The sequence below is a fragment of the Panthera leo genome, chromosome A3, assembly GCF_018350215.1.
Source record: "Panthera leo isolate Ple1 chromosome A3, P.leo_Ple1_pat1.1, whole genome shotgun sequence".
Classification (NCBI taxonomy): Eukaryota; Metazoa; Chordata; class Mammalia; order Carnivora; family Felidae; genus Panthera; species Panthera leo.
Genome location: NC_056681.1, coordinates 10,461,872 through 10,482,312, shown reverse-complemented (window position 1 = coordinate 10,482,312; position 20,441 = coordinate 10,461,872).

Below are 20,441 nucleotides of genomic sequence, written 5' to 3'. Positions count from 1 at the left end.
CTGAGCCGGGAGGCGGCAGGAGGCCAAAGGCGGCCCTCGGAATGCCCCAGGCCCTCGGGGATGGGGAAGATTTTCCTAGAAGCTGGAGAGCTGACGTGGAGTGAGAGAGAATCGGCTTGGCTCGCCTCTCTCCTTCTGCGGGCAGGAGAAACAGAGAAGGAGGAGAAAAGGTTTATCTCGTTTGCACTTTTCTGAGAGCTAAGCGGGCCTTCCGTTTGCCAAAAGGACTGAGGTGCATATACCGAGGATTTTTCTCCTCGGGCCTTAAGAAGCAAATGGGCTATCTTGTTGCTTGCTTTCTTGATTCAGCAAATATCGTCACATACCTGCAACGTTCTGGGCACTGCAAATGCAGCTGTGAGCAAAACGGATACAGATGCTGCCTCTGTGGAGCTTACGGTCCAGTGGGAGAGAGGGAACGCGTGAACACAGACGACCCCGCTGAGTGGCCATACGTGCCAAGAAAAAAACAGAGCGGAACAGGAAGACAGAGACGGGGAAGGGGGCGGTTTTAGCCAGGATGGTCAGGGAAGGCTTCACCGAACAGGTGGCACGGAGCGGAGTGAAACAGGAGAAGTGGTTATGCAGACAGTTGGGGAAGCACACTGAAAACAGAGGGAACGGCATGTGCAAAGGCCCTGAGGCAGTATCCTCTATGGGAGTGAGCCTCCTGTCACTGGAAATACTCATTCCTTCACGCAGTTGCCAAGATTTCCGGGTACCTCCCACGTGACCCTGAACTTGCTGCTGGGGACACGGTGGGAGAACAAGACGGACAGCGCGTATCTTCAGGAGCTCTCCACCCAGTGGGGGCAAGAGAGGTCAACGCACGTGACAAAGCAGGGTGCTAGTGCTGCTACGGGAAAGGCCTGGGGAGCCACAAAACTCGTGGGAGAGCCATATAACCTAGGCCTAGTCCCCTTCATGAACAGTGTCATCTAAATGGTGTCAATATTAACAATCACTAAAATGTCTTCCTGAATACTTTGCTCTTTTCCGAGTGTTTGACACGAATTAACTTATCTAATCCTTATAACCTTTGAAAGAAGTTTGACTACTTTCCCTTTTCAAATGGGGTTAAATGACTTACCCTCGGCCACATGGTGGGAGGGCCTGGAATCAGACCCTTAAGGTTTTTTTTAACATTTAAACAAATCTTTAATGTTTATTTATTTTTGAAAGAGAGAGACAGAGTGCAAGTGGGGGAAGGGCAGAGAGAGACGGAGACACAGAATCCGAAGCAGGCTCCAGGCTCTGGGCCGTCAGCACAGAGCCCGACGCGAGGCTCGAACTCACGAACCCGTGAGATCGTGACCTGAGCCGAAGTCGGAAGCTCAACCGCTCAACCGACTGGGCCCACCCCAGGCGCCCCGAACCCTTAAAGAGACAGGACAGACTCTCCACTTCCCCTCCTTCCCTTCCTGCTAAAATGGGGACTTGATGGTAGGAGCTCAAGCAGCCATTTTGGGGCCATGAGGCAGAAACTGAGTTAACGAAGACAAAGCTGCCAGCTAGAAGGAGCTCGGGTCCCTAAGCATCACGGGGCCTCCACAGCAACCCTGGATCTCCTAACCAGTTTCTTTTGTAAGAGAAAAACAAATATCTAACTTGTCTAGGCCACTGCGATTTGGGGATCTTCAGTCTAACAACTGAACTTGTCCTGACCGACATGGATTTTATGTTAAGAGTCCAAAGACATCAAGTACAGAGACGCTGAGGAATGGGATCACATACGCACCTTCAGAAAGAAGAGTCACGCTCCAGAGCCAGCTGGCCTAGGCGCAAATCCCAGCACTGCCTCTCCGTCACTTTGCAACCTTAAGCGAGTTACTTAACTGCTCTGTACCCCGATTTCCTCATCCGCACGGGGGGGGGGGGGGGGGGGGGACCGCCCAACTGGAGAACTGCTGTGAGGAGTCAGCACACGGAGGGGTGTTTAAAATAGCACCTGGCACCACTGAGGGAGGCTTAAGGTCCAAGAGAGCTGGTTCGAGGAGAGCTAAGAAAGCGTGTGGCAACTTGCCTCGCCCAGCGGGCGCTGGTAGGTACCTGGGAGCCCGGAGAGATGTCTGGAGCCAGCTCCAAGCTTCGTTTGCCGTCAAAGGAAAGACGCCACCTGGATGGGGCCGTAACCAGGAATGATGCCACTGTCCCCACCACCACCACCACCCACCCCCCCCCCCCCCCCCGGCCGCTCCGGGAGCTGTATGCAGGGTGGGGTGTGGACCGGGCCACGTTGCAGAAAATCAACCCAGCCCGATCCAGCCCAGGAAGCCGTGCCTGAGAGCCTCTTGCGGAAATGGGGCAGGCTCCCTGCCGGGAGAAGCGTGCTGCACTCTCCCCCCCCTGGCGGGCTCCCTAGAAGATAAGAAACCCAAGCTTCCTGAGGATGTGCTCTGAACCTTCCCGCTGGCTCCTCTGGGCTTGTCAAAATATTTCTTTGTGGAGCCATCCCTGTTTTTCCATTAATAAAAGTATTTTTGGGCTCCTGGCAACAATGAGTGAGTGTTACAAAAGAGGTTGGGCCTTCCAAGGTAAACACAGCTCATCCCAGCCCTGGCTGGTGGCTCCGGGCCCCTGAGTAGAGGAGCCCTTGTTCTGATTCTGGGGCTCTCTGCCTTCCGAGCCGTGATCCGGTCCGGGGAGAGCAGGCTCCGGGGCTGTCCGCCTCTGTAGGAAGGACAGAGCCTCACCCTGGAGCAGGGGCAGGGCGCCCCTAGTGCGAGGCGCGCCGCATCTATTTCTATGAGATGCTGGCACGTTCCAAACTAATCTGCAGGATGGCGATCAGACCAACAGTTGGCCGGGCAGGGGACGGGGGGCAGGGGACAGCCAACTGCAAAGGGCAAAGGAGATCTTCTGTATTGACTGATTGAACGGTACACGTAAAACATGTATTTCATTGCATATAAATTATAATTTAGTAAAGCCGGCCTTAACAAAAACAATACCGGCTTTCTGGCTCAGAAAGCTATTCTGCTGATTCTACAAGTTCTTTGGTCTAAGTCAGGGGTTGACAAACTATCGCCAAATGTGGCCCGTGGCCTGGTTTTATAAATAAAGTTTTATTGGGATGCAGACATGCACATTTGTTTACGGGTTGCCTATGGCGGTTTTCACGATAAAACGGCAGAATGGTACAACTGACTGGCAACAGGAACCAAATGGCCTGCAGAGCTGAAAACATCTTCTGTCTGTCCCCTCGCAAAGTTTGCTAACCCAGCTCTAGAGAAAAGCCAGGAGCTTACTACTATCCTAGATGCATCCGTTTTCAGGACCGAATGCGCCCGACTTCCCAGACTTTTTATCCCAAAACTGCTACAGTCCCAGCTCACGTGTGTGCATGGCCACTTCTCCCCAAAATGGCAGGCAGATGGGGGAAGATCCAAGTCCTCTGGAAGGTCTCTTAATTTGCCCCATTTGGGAACCATTTGCCATTTCTTTAGAAGCGCCTTCCGCAGCCCAGGCTTTAGTGTCTGGGAGCTTGAGCTGGTGAATCGAGAGGTCCTTACACACAACCTGGCCCGACACAGCAGGACGAAGTAGCAGGACTGGCCCTGCTTGGGGGGCTTTATACTCCCTGAATTATGTTTATCTATGTCCTTCCTTCCCTCCTTCCTTCCTTCCTTCCCTCCTTCCTTCCTTCCTTCCCTCCTTCCTTCCTTCCTTCCCTCCTTCCTTTCTTCCTTCCCTCCTTCCTTTCTTCCTTCCTTCCCTCCTTCCTTCCTTTCTTCCTTCCTTCCCTCCTTCCTTCCTTTCTTCCTTCCTTCCCTCCTTCTTTCCTTCCCTCCTTCCTTCCTTCCCTCCTTCCTTCCCTCCTACCCTCCCTCCTTCCTTCCTTTCTTCCTTCCCTCCTTCCCTCCCTCCCTCCTTCCTTCCTTCCTTCCCTCCTTCCTTCCCTCCCTCCTTCCTTCCCTCCTTCTTTCTTTCCTTCCTTCCTTCCCTCCCTCCCTCCCTCCCTCCTTCCTTCCCTCCTTCCTTCCCTCCTTCCTTCCTTCCCTCCTTCCTTCCCTCCCTCCTTCCTTCCCTCCTACCCTCCCTCCTTCCTTCCTTTCTTCCTTCCCTCCCTCCCTCCCTCCCTCCTTCCTTCCTTCCTTCCCTCCTTCCTTCCCTCCCTCCTTCCTTCCCTCCTTCTTTCTTTCCTTCCTTCCTTCCCTCCCTCCCTCCCTCCTTCCTTCCCTCCTTCCTTCCCTCCTTCCTTCCTTCCCTCCTTCCTTCCTTTCTTCCTTCCTTCCCTCCCTCCTTCCTTCCTTCCCTCCTTCCTTCCTTCCCTCCCTCCTTCCTTTCTTCCTTCCTTCCCTCCTTCCCTCCTTCCTCCCTCCCTCCTTCCTCCCTCCCTCCTTCCTTCCCTCCCTCCTTCCTTCCTTCCTTCTCTCCTTCCTTTCTTGCTTCCTTCCTTCCTTCCTTCCCTCCCTTCCTTCTTTCCCTCCTTCCTTCCTTTCTTCCTTCCTTTCCTCCTTCCTTCCTTTCTTTCCTTCCTTCCTTTCTTCCTTCCTTCCCTCCCTCCTTCCTTCCTTACCTCCTTCCTTCCCTCCTTCCTTCCCTCCTTCCTTCCTTCCCTCCTTTCTTCCTTCCCTCCTTCCTTTCTTCCTTCCTTCCTTCCTTCCCTTCCTTCCTTCCTTCCCTTCTTTCCTTCCTTCCTTCCTTCCTTCCCTCCTTCCTTCCTTCCCTCCTTCTTTCTTTCTTACTTCCTTTCTTCCTTCCCTCCCTCCTTCCTTCTTTTCTTTCTTCCTTTCTTCTGTCCTTCCCTCCCTCCTTCCTTCCCTCCCTCCTTCCTTCCTTCCCTCCTTCCTTCTTTCTTACTTCCTTTCTTCCTTCCCTCCCTCCTTCCTTCTTTTCTTTCTTCCTTTCTTCTGTCCTTCCCTCCCTCCTTCCTTCCCTCCCTCCTTCCTTCCTTCCTCCTTTCTTCCTTCCTTCCCTCCCTCCCTCCTTCCTTCCCTCCCTCCTTCCTTCCTTCCTTCCTTCCTTCCTTCCCTCCTTCCCTCCCTCCCTCCTTCCTTCCCTCCCTCCCTCCTTCCTTCCTTCCCTCCTTCCTTCCTTCCCTCCCTCCTTCCTTCCCTCCCTCCTTCCTTCCCTCCCTCCTTCCTTCCCTCCTTCTTTCCTTCCTTCCTTTCTTCCTTCCTTCCCTCCCTCCTTCCTTCCTTCCCTCCTTCCCTCCTTCCTTTTCTTCCTTCCTTTCCTCCCCTCTTCCTTCCCTCCCTCCTTCCCTCCTTTTACAAAGACACTTCAGTCTGCAGAATTGGCTACATGGGCCAGAGTCTCTCAGCGTGATTCTTTTTCATGCCTCCGACTCAACCTGGACTCGGGCAGGCAGTATAAAATTGCACTGTAATCAACCATAAGAGCAAAAGCCATTAAAACCAAAATGGGAGCTGTAAGCAAAAGGCTGCGGGGAGGGCCTGCCTACCGCTGGCCTCTCTCCCCACACCTGAAGTCCGAGCACGGGACAGCGGAGACAGGCAATGTCAAGGTCCCAACCCGAAACAGTCCCAAACCCTCAACGGGAGGAGCCCGGGGGGGAAGGGACCTTATGCCACGGCCGACTGGGGACCCTCCTGCAGGAAGGTCCCTCCGAACACTCATCGGCTTTGCCGCCAGCCCCTAACGTCCCTGCCCTCTTCTGGAACAAGTAATCCAACTCTTAATTTGGGATCAAACCTTTCTGACTCTCAGCTCACGCGGTCAGGAGAGGCCGGCTCTATCCCCAGCTCCTGGGACAGGCAATCAGCACTCAGAGCGATGGGCTCAGGCCAGTGAGGTCCAGGTCCGGGACTTTTGAGCCTGAACTGTTAGAAGAGAGAATCTCACTCACACATCCATTCCGTCTTTCCTTCTGAGATATAAGGACATTTGCCTGGAATCGTCATCAGCCGTCTGGACGCTCCACACCCTACAGAGCAAGATGTCCGAGAACGTGGGCGACCCAGAGCGAGGCCAAGGGATCGAAAGAGATTAAGTGCTGCTGGCAGATTTGAGCCCCTGAATCCAGCCGTACCCGAAGCCAGACGAAAGTTGATTCGCTTCTCACTTATCTGCAGACGTTTCTCTTTCACGTAAGCGACGCTGACTTAGGTTTTCTGTCACTTGTAACATTCTCTGTCCTCTTTGATCCACCGGAGCTTGAAACCTAGAAACGGTGCCCCACCGACCACCCAACAGGCATCCGGATTCCCCACAGTGATGCCAACGAGAACGACCTTGAGACGGTTGTCTCCAACCCCAGAGGGGACGTCATACCCCCCTTTCGCCCTCAGGCGACAGAATCCTCTCTTCCAGGTAAGTGTCATTGCAAAGTAGCGCCCGCCTTACCGTCTGCAAAGGAGACGTCCCCGCGCTCCACATGCGTGCGCGACACCCGCTCTCCCCCCCCCCCGCCCCGTCCTGCGCGTGACAACGAAGACACGCGTCGTGCCCGCGGGCTGGAAGCCGAGGGGGAGGCGAGCGCCTTGAGCAACAACCCACGACAGGACGAGCCCACTCTTGACCGCTGAGCACCCCCGGTGCCCCCCGGGACAGTCTCACCGACGTCGTCGGGAACCAGATTCTCCAAACGACAGGTGATAGAAGGTTCTCGGGGACCAGAGGACGTGTGTCGTCCGGGGAAAAAAGAGAAAAACGCAACTGCTGTAGTCACGGCCACGTTCCACGGCGAAATAATAAAACGTCCTTCAGTAAACAAACAGAAGAGGGGGCAGAGGGAGGCGTTAGGTGACCAAGGCCTACGGCGGTCAGCACACAGAACTCCCCTGGCCCCTGGGACCGGTCCGGGGACAAGCACGTGAGCCAGTCCGGGCCAGTATCACACCTGCGCTGGGCCCTGGACGGTCGTGCTCCTTCCGGCCGGAAAGGAAGGTGGAAGGATGTGGCCACCGTGGCAACAGGAGGGGCGAGCCCGGGTGGAGTCAGGGCAGCGAGAGCAGGGCCGAGAGAGACTAAGTCTGAAGTCTGGACCCATCAATAATAAGCTCCCTCCTTTGGCTTCGGTCGGTCTGTAAGGTTGCTCAGGGCCCAGGGGAACTTTGGATTTCAGGTAAACAATGAATTCATTTTTTGTAGCGTAAGTATGTCCCATGCAGTTTGGGGGGCATACTTATGCTAAAATTTTTTTTATTTATTTATTGTTTATCTGAACTTCAAATTTGATTCAGTGTCCTGTGTTTGATCTGGAAATCCTGGTTTGGACCAGGTTAGTTGAACCCAAGAGGTAAGCCGGGCTTTAACTGACGCCCAGCACATACCCTTCGATAAAGACCTCAGAGATGCCCCCCGGCCTGCCTCCCCCGACAGGCCAGCCCCAAGGCCCAATGGCAGGAGTTCAGCCTGTAACCCCACTACACTCCTTCACCCCGTGATTTCCCCTGCTGGCAACGACACCACCTGTGAAGTAAAGACCCGTCCCCAAGGGGCGCCTGAGTGGCTCAGTCAGTTAAGCCTCTGATCCTTGATTTTGACTCCGGTCACGATCTCACGCTTCGTGGGTTCGAGCCCCACACCGGGCTCTTCGAGGACCGTGTGGAGCCTACTTGAGATTCTCTCTCTCTCCCTCTCTCTCTCTGTTCCTCCCCCACTTGCGCTCTCTCTCCCTCTCTCAAAATAAATAAACTTTAAAAAATTAAAAAAAAAAAAAAGACCCATCACCAACCTCCCATTTGGAAATGCCTACTCGATATTGAAAGCTGTCCAGGCGTCCTCTGGCTTCTTTCCTGCAGCTTTCTGCTACCGGCCTGGCAACCTGCAGCCCTCGTCTTACAAACACGTAAACTGAGGCCCACAGTTTGGGTGATTCTCACGGGGTCACGCAGCTAATAAGTGGTAGAGCCGTGTTTCATACCAAGCCCAGGTTCCAGGAACCACACTTCCAAGCTGGGGGGGCTAGGGAAGGAGCTGCTCCCCAGGGATCCTTCAACGGAAGCCCTTGCGGCCGCCCCCTGGATGGGAGCGGGAGGCCCGGGGACGTCTGAGTCACCGGGGCTGGGATCAGCAGAAAACCTAGAGGGCTCCTTTCCTGTGGGACGTCGAGGTCCTGGGCGCGGAGAGAGGGGAAGGACACCAAAAGAGCCGTCCTGGGATGGGCAGGGGACCACAGGGGGCAAGAGCCACACCCCCAGCTTCCAGCGTGTTCTGCCCCCACCTTTCGGGCCCCTTTGCTCAAGGGCCCCTCACTTTCAACTTTGGTTTTGCCTTTTTTTTTCTCTCTCTCTCTCTCTCTGTTGTTACTACTTAAGAAAATAAATAAATAAAGCAAACCAACAAAGCAAACATCTGGAAAGCTTTGTGGAAAATGGCATCACGCTCTGAGGACCCACCCTCCTCGGAGTCAGAGCGCAAATGCCCATGGGATTCGCAACTGGTCCCCAAATGCTCTCAGAGGAGAGACACAGGCCCCTCTGTTCTCCTACCGAAGCCCTGTCGTCGCCTGGGGTCGCGTCCTCCCAAAATCACCACCACCTCCTGAGGGTGGCTCCCAGACCCCTGTCCTGACCAAGCGGCCAGCAGGCTGGGGGCCGCCCTGCCACCGCCCAGCACACCCCCTACCCCAGCAAGTTCCCCCCCGCTCAGCCCTCTCTTTCCATCTCTGCAGTCGCTGCCTGGGCTCCGACAGGTCCCCAGCCTCCTGGTCCCCACCATCACCTTCCCTCACCTCTCTCGCCACCGCTCCCAAAGGTCTCTTCCCAAAGAACACCTTGGATGATAATGTCGCTCCCCTCGCTCCACCACCTTCGCTGGCTCCCATGGCCTCCTAAAATAAGTACCAGCTTCCTCACTGTAGCGTTAAACCTTCCCGTGATGCACGTCAGTGCTTTGGGTTTCCAGCTTCTCTCTCTTCTTTCGGGAATCCTGCCGTCCGTTTTCCTGGGGGTCAGGGGAGGGGTCACAATTTCCCCCCTTTGAATCATGCGGTTTGGGACTGCCCTCCATCCCAGGTCCAGCAGGAGACAGAAGAGTGGGTTTGGGGCGGGCCATGTGGTCCTGGCCAGGCCAGCCACACCCACCCCGGGGTCCTGGCTGGAACTATGACATGTGCCTCTCCCTCTCTCTCTCTCTCTCTGTCTCTCCCTGCCTCCCGGTCAGTGTTGCCAGGCTTAGAAGACGTAGTCCAGGAGCTGCTAAGGGCCATCTTGTCACCACAGGGGGAGAGCAGACCTGTGAGACCAAGAAAGAAGGGGTCTTTAAAATACCTTTAGGTTCCTGGATACAGCTGTGCCTGAAGCCGTAACAGCCACTAGGTAGATCTGTCTTTTTTTAGATCTGACCTAGTTTGACGTAACTTTCTGTCACTGGCAACGCGGCAATATGGTTCCAACTTCCTTTGCTAGCTGTGTCCCCACTTTTCTCCTGCCTGTCTCTACGCTCCTGAGAAAATTGCCTCATGAACAGTTAGCAGAATAAATCCCGTGCTCCAGCCCCTGTGTCTTTGGTCCTGCTGTTTCCTTGACCTGGAATGCCCTTGTTATGCCACTGGGGCATCTCCTCCATGAGAGTCACGCGTCTGTCACCCCCTTGCTTTCTGCCCCTCTCATGGACTCTTTCTGTGCTCTCAAAGAGTCTATCTACTGCCCACCCCTGAATCCTGGTCACTTGTGTACTTCCTGTCCCCTCTCAGAGACAGGGACTTAGATGACAAGGACACAGAACAGGAGCTCGGTCAAGTGTTTTGCACTCGTGGCCACCTGGCAAAGCATCCCAAGAGTCACTCACTGCAGCCTTGATTTTGTGACAGACATTCGGCCTGCCAGGCCTCTGTCACCCCACCTTGTCAGCCAAGCTCCGCCCATCCCTCGAGTCTCAGCTTGACTATGCCTCCCAGAAAGACCTTTCTTGGTGCACCCAGAAAGTAACCGGGCTCCCCCGGGCCTCACAACGCCCCAGACTTTTCCTGTGTAGCACTTCTCAGGCCATCCCCTAATTGCTGGTGAAAGTGATTATTCTATGACTGACTCCCCCCTCCCCCCCCAAAAAAAAACTACAAACGCCACCGGGTCAGACATTGTCTCATCTGCCACTGTATTCTCAGAGCCAGCACGGAGCCTGGCACACAGTAAGGGCTCAGTAAACGGGCCCTGCCCCAATCAGTGCAGTGACATCACTCAGGAATCTAGTAAAAGACAATGTCAGGGCACCTGGGTGGCTCATAGTTACCCTGTGTTGGGCTCTATGCTGGGCGTGAAGCCTATTTAAACACACACACACACACACACACACACACACACACACACACACACACATTTGTGTGTGTCTCACATGTTTCTCAACTTAAATAAAGATGGGGGGGGGCACCTGGGTGGCTCTGTTGGTTAAGCGTCCAACTCCGGCTCAGGTCCTGATCTCACGGTTGGTGACTTTGAGCCCCGCGTCGGGCTCTGTGCTGACAGCTCAGAGCCTGGAGCCTGCTTCGGATTCTGTGTCCCTCTCTCGCGCTGCACCCCCCACCCCGCTCATGCTCTCTCTCTCTCTCTCAATAATAAATGCACATTAAAAAAAAAAAAAAGATGGTGGGAACACATCTCCCGTTAGTACCTAGTCCCTTGAAGAAGGGTTCCTAGAAGAACGGGGTTTGGGGAGGCTGGGAAAGAAACTGCCTCTTTGTGCAACTCTGCAGGGGTATTTAGCCTATTGAACTTGATCAGAAAGCCCAACACAATTTGTGATTCATTACCGGAGACCCTAGCCACGCCCTGAAGCAAATGTCAAATTTCACACATTTAATGAACTCCATACTTGAAATATGCGGTCTGTAAAATCTGATTTACACCACTGTTAAAGTCCTTGGTGCCTCAGAAGGAATGTGAAAAGTATATATTTGTGCACAGAGAAGGGGCTCTTTTTTTTTTTAAGACACTAATTCACTCCGAGGCATATAAACGTCCCCCAAAGCATTATTTCGATGGCAGTATTTCTTTCAGCACCTCCAATTTCCTTAGCAACTTTTGAGAAGAGTGGCTGTGTTAGGTCACACGCGAGTGAAAAAGAGCCACCATGTAATTGTCAGCTCTCTGGAAGGTAAGCGGAGTTGACAGCTGAGCTGGGGACAGCCCCCAGCGGGCAGAGCAGGGCTTACCTGCAGCCATAACTAACCTGCCTTAAGTCAACACCGGTGCCGGGCAAGATGGTGTTTTTTTTCCAGTTCAGCCACAATCCTTATTTATTAGATACTCCCACCTGGTGTTGCTTCCCTCCCCGCGTTGGCCACCGGCTTTGGCACATTGGAGGTACACTCAATATCTGTGACAGCTGAGCTCCCTGGGTGGGGGGGCACAGTGGGGACACGACCAACCTTCACAGACACCTTCTGGGCCGAAAAGGACACCTGACCCCGTTTTCAAGCTTTACCGTCTCAGAGAATTCTGTTGGGCAGAACCCACAACCCTAGAGAGACAGAGAGAGAGAGAGAGAGAAAGCCTGGAAGACCACTCTGGGACCCCTGGCTTTGGGAAGGGGGGGGGGGGTGTCAAATCTGATTGGTCCTTATCCACCCCGCCTCTTGCCAGTGATTGGTTCACGGGTGGGCGTGTATCCCAGTCGTGCCCAATGAGACGTAAGAGGGAATTGCTGGGACGGTTTTTCAAGCTGATCAAAAGAGATGGCCCAGAAGACAGGTCCTGGTGTTTTTCTAGAATTCCACCAGAGATCCCGAGAGGCGCCCCAGGGGTGGAACTCAGTGCCTTCATTTGGCCCAGTAGGAACAGAAGCCTGGAGAGGCGAGGCCTCCAACAGGGGGTTCCGAGGCAAAGCCTGATTACCACCGTGGTGGACGTGAGTTTTTCTCTGGCCCCCAAGCCTCCGTCCGCCCTTTCTTCCTGGGAACAAGGCCACGGTCCCTTTGGAGGACGACCTCCTCCCATGGCAGGCAGTCTGGGGAAACTGTTGGCCCAAATCCTCTGCCGTGTGAACCAAGCTGAGCTCATGAGATTCTCCCACCAGGATTTTGACTTTGGAGTGAGGCGAGGGGGTGGGGGGACTGGGGAGGGGGGGGGGGGTGGCAGTTCAGCTGGAAGCCATAAAACCAGCGGCAGTGACCTGCCTGGAGGTGGGTTAGTTCCTGCTACTGCATCCTGGTTCCTGTGGGTTTCGAGCTGACGTTCCAGTGAGCAAGCCGCTCCTGATCCCGGCCATAAATCCCCCCTCCCTCTTTCCCGCCTCACTTTGCCAGTGCTGACTTCAGCTGTGTGCAGGCACACAGCTGTCACCGCTTCAGAAGGCTTTCTGTGTTGACGCGCCATGCCATGCGTTTCCCACTCGTCACATTCATTTCTCCCAACAAGTGTTACCAGTTAGGGATGGGGGGCGGGGGGCGGGGGGTACACACACACACACACACACACAGAGGCCCATGTGTATGTCCCAGAGGTAACGTCTCCGAGTGCAGCTTCTGCCCAGCCTTCCGTGGTTAGCGAACTGCCCGGGCTGGAATGTACCCGTCTCCTGCTCTCCTTATCTGTGAGAGGAGCTTACCTGCCCTTAACCCACAAGGACTCAACAAGCTAACGTACGTGGAAGCGACCGGAACATGGCACACATATACCCCCATTTGGAAGCCACATGGCTCGCAGAAGACTCTCTTTTGAGAGGTATTTCCTGAGCCCCAGGGGGATTCTCTCAAGACTTAGGAGAGCTTTCTCATGGATTGATCCAGCTACCAAAAGCCACAGGCCTGGAGTGGGAGAAAGAAATCATCATACTTGGGGCAATGTGGTCTGGGGTATGAGCCACTTCCCTGGCCTCTCTGGCAATGGGAATCCACAGGCCGGCGATCTGGAGTCCCTCAACGTGACACACAGTGGGTCCACTCTCTAAGCTGACCTGAAAAGGTCAGATGACAATGAGCTCTGGCATGATGGAGACAGGCCCGGGGTGGGGGGGGGGGGCGGTAAACAGATGCCTCCCTGCGAGACAGGACTCACTTCCTGCCACTTATCAGCACCAGCTGCCATCACTCTTCTTTCTGTCCCTCAATACACTGAACCCTTTCTGCCACAGGGCATTTGCACATGCAATTTCCTCTGCCCTGAATACCCTTTCCTCACATCTATGGATGCTGGCTCCCTTCGTCTTTCAGACTGAAGCTCAAAATCCACCTATGCAAGGACACACACCTTCGGTCAAGCGTAAAATAGCCACACACACTCTCCACCTCGCTCTGGCCAGTCTCCCTAATGGCACCCTGATTTAAATTCCTGATGGTATTCATCACCGTTACCTTATTCAGTTACTTCATGTGTTCATCCCACCTTTATTGAACACCCACTATGCCACCTTTCTCTAGGTTTCCAGAACAGCGAGTCCAAGCCCTGTCCTCACACAGCATACATTTCCGGCGGGGGGTCGGGGGCGGGGGGATGGGTAAGACTGAAAACACTGCTCCAACAGTCCTAAGTATCTGAGGACAAATATGGCTGGGGGAGAGGCTAGGAGGGACAGGGCTGTAACAGTAGATGGGGCAGTCAGGGAAGGGCTCTCTAAGAAGGGACGTCTGAGCAGGGGTCACGAATGTCACATCCGCAGTGCCCAGATGCTGCTTGGCACCCAGGAGGCCCTTGATAAACACACAAGACATAGATGCCAAATGGTGCCTCCAGACAGTTCAGGGCCTCTCTTCCCCCGGGGTGACGACATCCCGGCCATGACTCACGGCTCAAGGCCTCTGCCCCATCCCGGGGCTGACTCTGCTCATAATTAGAAGGAGGGAACAGCCACAATGACAGCAGCTAGAGAATGTGGCTGTTCCCTGGGAACTGCCATGTCAGGGAACGGAGGTGAGGAGGGTCCCTGCGATGACGAGAGTCCGTCACCTTCGTTGGCATTTCTCACCCCCTTGTGAGCCGCTTGCTGGAGAGATGAGGTGTTGGCTTTCACCAGACGCCTTGAAGCTGAGGGTTGAAGCAGATCACAGCTCAAAAGAGGCAGCTGTAGGACAGAGCTGGGTTCCGATCCTGGCCCCGCCCACTGTCACCTAGAAGCCACAAGACCTTGAGCCGTCTCTTAAAGCCTTGCTTGTACGAAAGATACCAGTGGTGAATCTGGTATCAGCTGACATTCCGACTTTAGCTCAGGTCATGATCTCACGGTCCTTGAGTTCGAGCCCAGCATCAGGCTCGCTGCTGTCAGCCCGTCAGCTAAGAAGCCACTTCGGATCCTCTGCCCCCACCCCCCCACCCTCTGCCGTTCCCCCGCTACGCTCTCTCTCTCTCTCAAAAAAAAAAAAAAAATTAAAAAATTTATTTAAAAAGATTCTGTATATAAAAGCACTATGTACAGAGCCAGATATGCTGTTGGCCCTAGACTCCACCAACCAGACTAAGAAATGATGTTATGCAAATCCGAACCACAATGAGACATCACAACTCACCCACCAAAGGGGCTAGAATTAGAAATACTGGTGACAAAGAGCATGAAATGACGAGCTCCAGGTGGGGGGAAAGTTTCACATCACACATGCCACGATGTATGTGTATCCTTGTATCCGGAACATGTAAAGAACTCTCAGAAGTCAACAATAAGAAAACAACGTAATTTTTTAAACAGGGCAAAAGACACGAATACCTCACCAGGGGAGCTACGTGGGCGGCAAGCAAGCACCTGCAAGGATGTTCAATGTCATCAGCCACTGGGAACACACGCTGAAATCCGCGAAGAGGCACATCCGCTCGGATGGCTGAAGCCAAACCATGGACAAGTGCTGGCGAGGAGGGGGAGCCGCTCTGGGCCCCTCGGGTGCTGGTGCGAACCACAAAGATGATACAAGCCTGGGGGCGAAATACCGGCAGGTTGTTTTTTGTTTTTTTTTTTTTTTTTTTTGAAACAGACTTGCTGAGATGTAAGTTTCATGTTACACAATTCACCCGTTTCAAGCGTAGGTTGAACGGGTTTTAGTGTATTTATAGTTGGACAACCCTGTGTCTAATTCTAGAACATTTTCACCACCCAAAAAAGAAACCTTCCACCATGAGCAGTCACCCCTCTGCCCCTCATCTTCCCCAGCCGCAGGCAACCATGAACCTGCCCCCTGTCTCTACAGAGTCGCCTCTTCCGGACACGGCATAGAAATGGAGCCAGACGGCGGGTGGTCTGTAATGTCTGGCTTCTCGCACCGAGCATGGCGGTTTGATTCAGCCACGCTGCGACCCCCACTCCTTTTCGTGGCGGGACCCCATTCCACCGTACGGCTCTGCCACGTCTCGTTTATTTACTCCTCAAGCGCAGGACATTTCCATTCGTTGGCCGTGGTGAACGGCGCTGCTGTGCGGGCCTGATGCACTTCTCAGCCTCCCTGTGATGCTGAGCAGGCGAGGAGGTGTAGGTGGGAAAGCACTCCGCGGCTATCAAATGCCATGAGACGGCAAGGCCCACTGTTTTCAGTCAGGCTCTGGAAGCTTCTGGAACCCACTCTTAAAACTCGGTGACTGAGTGCCACTGAGTCAGACATTCAAAAATGGTCGGAATGGCAAATTTTGTTGTGTATATTTTCCCACAATAAGAATTCAAAAACAAACAAACAAAACCCTCAGTGGTTACGGGGCCCTACCCATGGGCCCACCTCGGGCCGGCTAAGGACGGAACCGGAAGACGGTGCCCCCCAAGATGTCCCTCGGCTGCCCGAGGAGCAGAGCCCGTGGACAAGCACGGGCACCCACCGCCCTTCCCCCATCACATCGCTCAGACTTTGTGGTTTATTTTTGAAAACTCAAGCAAAATTTGTCTATTTTTTTTTTTTTTTTTTTACTATTAAGTGTTTAAATTCAAGCTAGTTAACATGCCACGTAGTATTGGTTTCAGGAGTGGAACCCAGTGATTCATCTCTTACACACGACAGACACCCAGTGCTCGTTGCAAGTGTCCTCCTTAATGCCCATCCCCCATCTAGCCCATCCCCTTCCGCAACCCCCAGTTTGTTTTCTGCATTTAAGAGGCTCTTATGGTTTGTCTCCCTCTCTGTTTTTGCCTTCTATTCTATTGCATCAAAGAATTTGCTTTCACGTTAAAAAAAAAAAAATGTGAGGGGCGCCTGGGTGGCTCAGTCAGTGGAGCGTCCGACTTCGGCTCAGGTCACGATCTCACATTTCGTGAGTTCGAGCCCCGCGTCGGGCTCTGTGCTGACAGCTCGGAGCTTGGAGAGCCTGCTTTGGATTCTGTGTCTCCCTCTCTCTCTACCCCTCCCCCACTCATGCTCTGTCTCTCTCTCCAAAAATAAACAAACATTAAAAAAATTTTTTTTAATGCGTTAAATGATTGGCCACTCAATGACTTCCTCTCATTCGCCACATCACTGAGTCAACGGAGTCTTTGGGAAGTCCCCTTTGTCCTCTGGCCCCATCTAGCCCCAGCCCCGGAGGGGTGGGGATGCCCAGGCCAGCCCAGTGTGATGCACACAGGTTTGTTCCCCACACGCATCACCGGCTCGGAGAACAGGACCCAGGGTGGGCCTTCGAAGGTGGAGGGTCCGTGAGGTCAGTAAAGGCCGGTGGAAAGACTCAAGGTGAGACCTTCCCTCGTTGCCCCAAATCTGAAATCATCTGGGAACTCTGTCCGGAGGGGTGACCTCCGTGTCTGAAGAAAACACGCGTGCCGGTCTGGAGAGATGAGGCCTCCCTCCGCGTGCAGCCCGCCCTTCACCCACAGGTCCCCGGTGACGGTCCAGCTGCCATTTCGGTCTATGCACAGTCACCGGCCTCGCCGCTGATCCCCTAAGAACAGGCGAGGAACCCCAGCTCAGAGAATGGGCCCCCTGTCACTCAGTAAGGATGGGAACTGCTGTTCAAGTCTGCCTCCCGTCCAGCTGGGTCCATGGCACGTTTCCCTGTGCTGCCCGCCCCCAAATTCCAGCACATCCCCTCAAATGGCATTGAATCCATTTCCACCACCGCCCCCCCCCCCCCGCCCCATCAGGGCCCAGAAGAAAAGCAGTACTTTTTCCTGGTGTCTTCCTCAAGCACGAAGCCGTTTTGGAGCAAAAGTCTCCACGTCTGCACAAGCCGGCCTGGCTAGCGGACTTTTCCCCGGGCTGATTTTCTCTAATTCTGCTGGTGATGAGCTGCCTAATAAAATTATGCTAAGTTATGTGCATAGAGCATCTTCCACTCTAATTATTGGCCATGCCTCTGAAGAATTCCCCAGCAGCTCACCTCTTTCTTTGGGTCTCATTAGTCGTTTGGGCCAATTTAAGCCCCCAGCCACCCCCCCCCCTTCCCAGCTCTACTTGAATCAGCAGGGCTCTGGATGTCATTAGCTACTCCAATTGCCTTTTAAAAAATCTGTTTCACATAAAAGGACAAATGAGAATGAATATTTGCCCATCTTTAAGACACTAACTACATTCTTTTCCACAGACTGTTCTCGTTACTCTTTCTTTCTTTGGGAGGAATTTGAACACGGCCTGGGCTCCTGCACGCAGTTCATGACTGCAAAAGGCTTCCTCCTCGAAACCGGACCCAAGCGGGCATATTCTGGAAACGCGGCAGCTTCGAAGAACGTGTCTCGGTTCAGCTTTCTCTACCTATCTTCCCCCAGACTCACCTGCTTTCCGGGACTGGCGAACGACCGGCCACCAGCTGCGCAGGCAGAACAGAAGGCCTTGGTAGTATTTGCTGGAAAAGCAAGAACTTCCTCCAAGGACCAGCGTCTTCTCCCCTTTATTTAATAGCCAATAAAATCACAAGAAATACCAGGGATGAGAGTGGGTTGATTCCAGTGGGAGGGGTGGGTCTCACCGGAGCCCTCGTAGCCCACGGAGGTGGAAACGAGAACAGGCAGGGACGGGTCAGTGAGGCATACGTAGTAGAAGGCAGTGAAACAGGGCCTCTCGGACACAGTTCAAGTGCAGCAGGCAAGCTTCAATAATGCCTGCTCAGTTCTTAGACAGGACTCCTTAACCCGAACGCCACGGTCTGCAGGCCCTGTGTCCCTGCCCTCACCTCCTCTGTGCCCCGCCTTGGCCTTAGCACACCAGCCACGTGCCCCTCTTCCTGCTCCTCCAACATGCCCAGCCTCTCCTACCCCAGGGCCTTTGCACTCTCCACTGCATCAATGCCGCTGTCCCGGAGCTTACCATGACCCCCACCTCTTCATCCTTCATCTTTCTGCTTCAGTGGGCCCATCCCCGAAGGGTGCTTCCCTGACCCCCATCACTTTCTCCACTCTTACTCCTACTTGATCAATACCCTCTGCCCACCCCTCACCCCCCTTTGTCTTAGGAGGGTATTAGAGTCTGTATCTGTCTTTCGTCTCTCTCACGCACACATGGATGTAACCACTAGGAAGGTGGGGACCGTCCACTTGTTCTCCACGATCCTCCAGCCCAAAGAGCAGTACCGAACACACAGTAGGTGCTCAGTAAATATTTATTTGGTGAACGAATGAACGGAAGTCAGCATGTTCCGTCTAACCCCGGTCCCCCTTTCTCTTTCTGGCTCTTGCACTCTTTCTTGAGGAAAATTTAAAAATATTCCGGAGCTCAGGTGGACCCAAGAAAAGAAAATGTGCTCTTAAATCTCTTGAAAATGGGACAGCAGAGGTTCAGAACGCAAAGCTCTTCGTGTGAGCGAACAGAACCTGCAGGCTGCGGTCTAAGAACCGGGACCTGTTAGGTCATCAAGCACAGACCGTGGAGCTAGTGACTTCACGATGTGATTCAACTACCCCAAATCTTAGAGGGAACCCGTTTCAAAGTCCAAACCTCAACATGGAAGGCTGAGGGGTGGCTTGGCTTTGACATTCCTGCGAGAAGGCAGGCCCTCTGAAAAGACGCTGCGTTACAGATAACTCATCCACCAAAGGGGGAGAAGGGAGAGGGCTAAACCCCAGCATCGGGTGTGTTTGTCTGCTAAGTCTTTGGATGGAAACTGATCCGGGGATGCGTGATCCTCCAAAAATCCGCCGGCCCCCAAAGTGCTGAAGTTACCCTCTGACCACAGCCACATGGAGGATGAAATCAAATCCCACGGAAAGATTTGACTTTTTTAACATTATGCAATGTTTGGGTGAAGAAAAGGGGGGAGGTATCAGGGGGGAGAAAGAAAACTCCTCTTTTTCCCAGAGTTTAGCAAAGCTATTTCTAGCTTTTAATGATACATTTCACCATCTAGCTTTTAATGATACATTTCATGGGTAGCTTTGAGAGGCACGAAGGCGGGACTGTTCTATTATGTAACCCATTTCAAGTAGGAAATTAGCGAGTCCTGAATGAATTCTGTTACTGTGCTCGACTTCTGGAAAGTTTGGAGCGACTACCGTTCTATTTTGAGGTGAGCAAATCCATCATTTATAGGTCTCCTCACAAATACCGCAGGGTTTCATGTCACCCTGAAAAGTTTCATAACAAAAACAGTTCAAGTACTTGGGGGCGTTGGTACATTGCGTCTCAAAACCTTATTAGCCCGAATAAGGAGTAGGGCAAGCCTTCCCAGTGGCCAAATATCCAAAAATACAAATATCCAAGATCAAGTAAATATTCATCTCTCACAGTCCCTCCCCCACCCAACCCCAGTGTGTGTGTGTGTGTGTGTGTGTGTTTTAAGCTAAGTCCAGCAAAATAGTCTGGTCAACAACATAAAAAGAAATGTCTGTTTTTAACGGAGCCGTTGGCCATGAAATAAATTCTGAAACTATGAAAGCAGCGTCTTGAACAGAGCAGCTGGGTTCACTGGACCTTCCTGGTTGTTGAAAACAGGAAACATAAAGGTCTTTCAATCTCAAGCTCCCCCTAGCGGCGGGAATGGAGCGGTGCCTACACCCGGATGGAATTTCACAACAGGCAAAAGCGGTGGGAAGACCACTTTGATGGCCACAGGGTTAAGGAAAAGTACCGTTCGCCCCTCTTGAGCCCAGGTCACCAGAGCCGAGAGCCTGCGTCTCCGATTTGCTGGGAGGAGACGCAAGCGATGGAGACACAGGCGCATTGACAACGCTCCTTCCGATCGACACCCTGGGGGTGACCCCCTCAACGAGAGCCAGTGTGTGGAAACCAGCAGCCCACACCACAAATAGCTCCTCATTAAAACATGTGGCTCGTTGGTACATAGCTGGTTTCCCAAGACACGGGCGTTCACACCGCAGCGATAAAGCGGACGTGTGCAGGTTGTATCGGGGGTTCTCAACCGCGGTACCTTGGACATTCGGGGTCGAATGGCTCCACGGGGTGGGGGGCTGTCCTGCGGCATCGCTGGCCTCTCATCAGGCCCCTGAGCACCCCACCCCAACCGTGACAACCAAAAATGCCTCGGACACTGCCCCAAGTCCCGTGGTGGACAAAAGCCCTCCAGCTGAGAATCACTGGGTGAGATTAATAAAATATTAGAAACCTCTCCTCCCTGAAACTTAGGTGACTGCATTCCTAAATCTCATATTATTTGATTTTTTTTAAAGGTATCCAAACAGATCAAGGACTACATGTGTATAAATCTGAATCCTATAAAATACTTTTCTCCTTTTTCCTATTTGTATCGGTC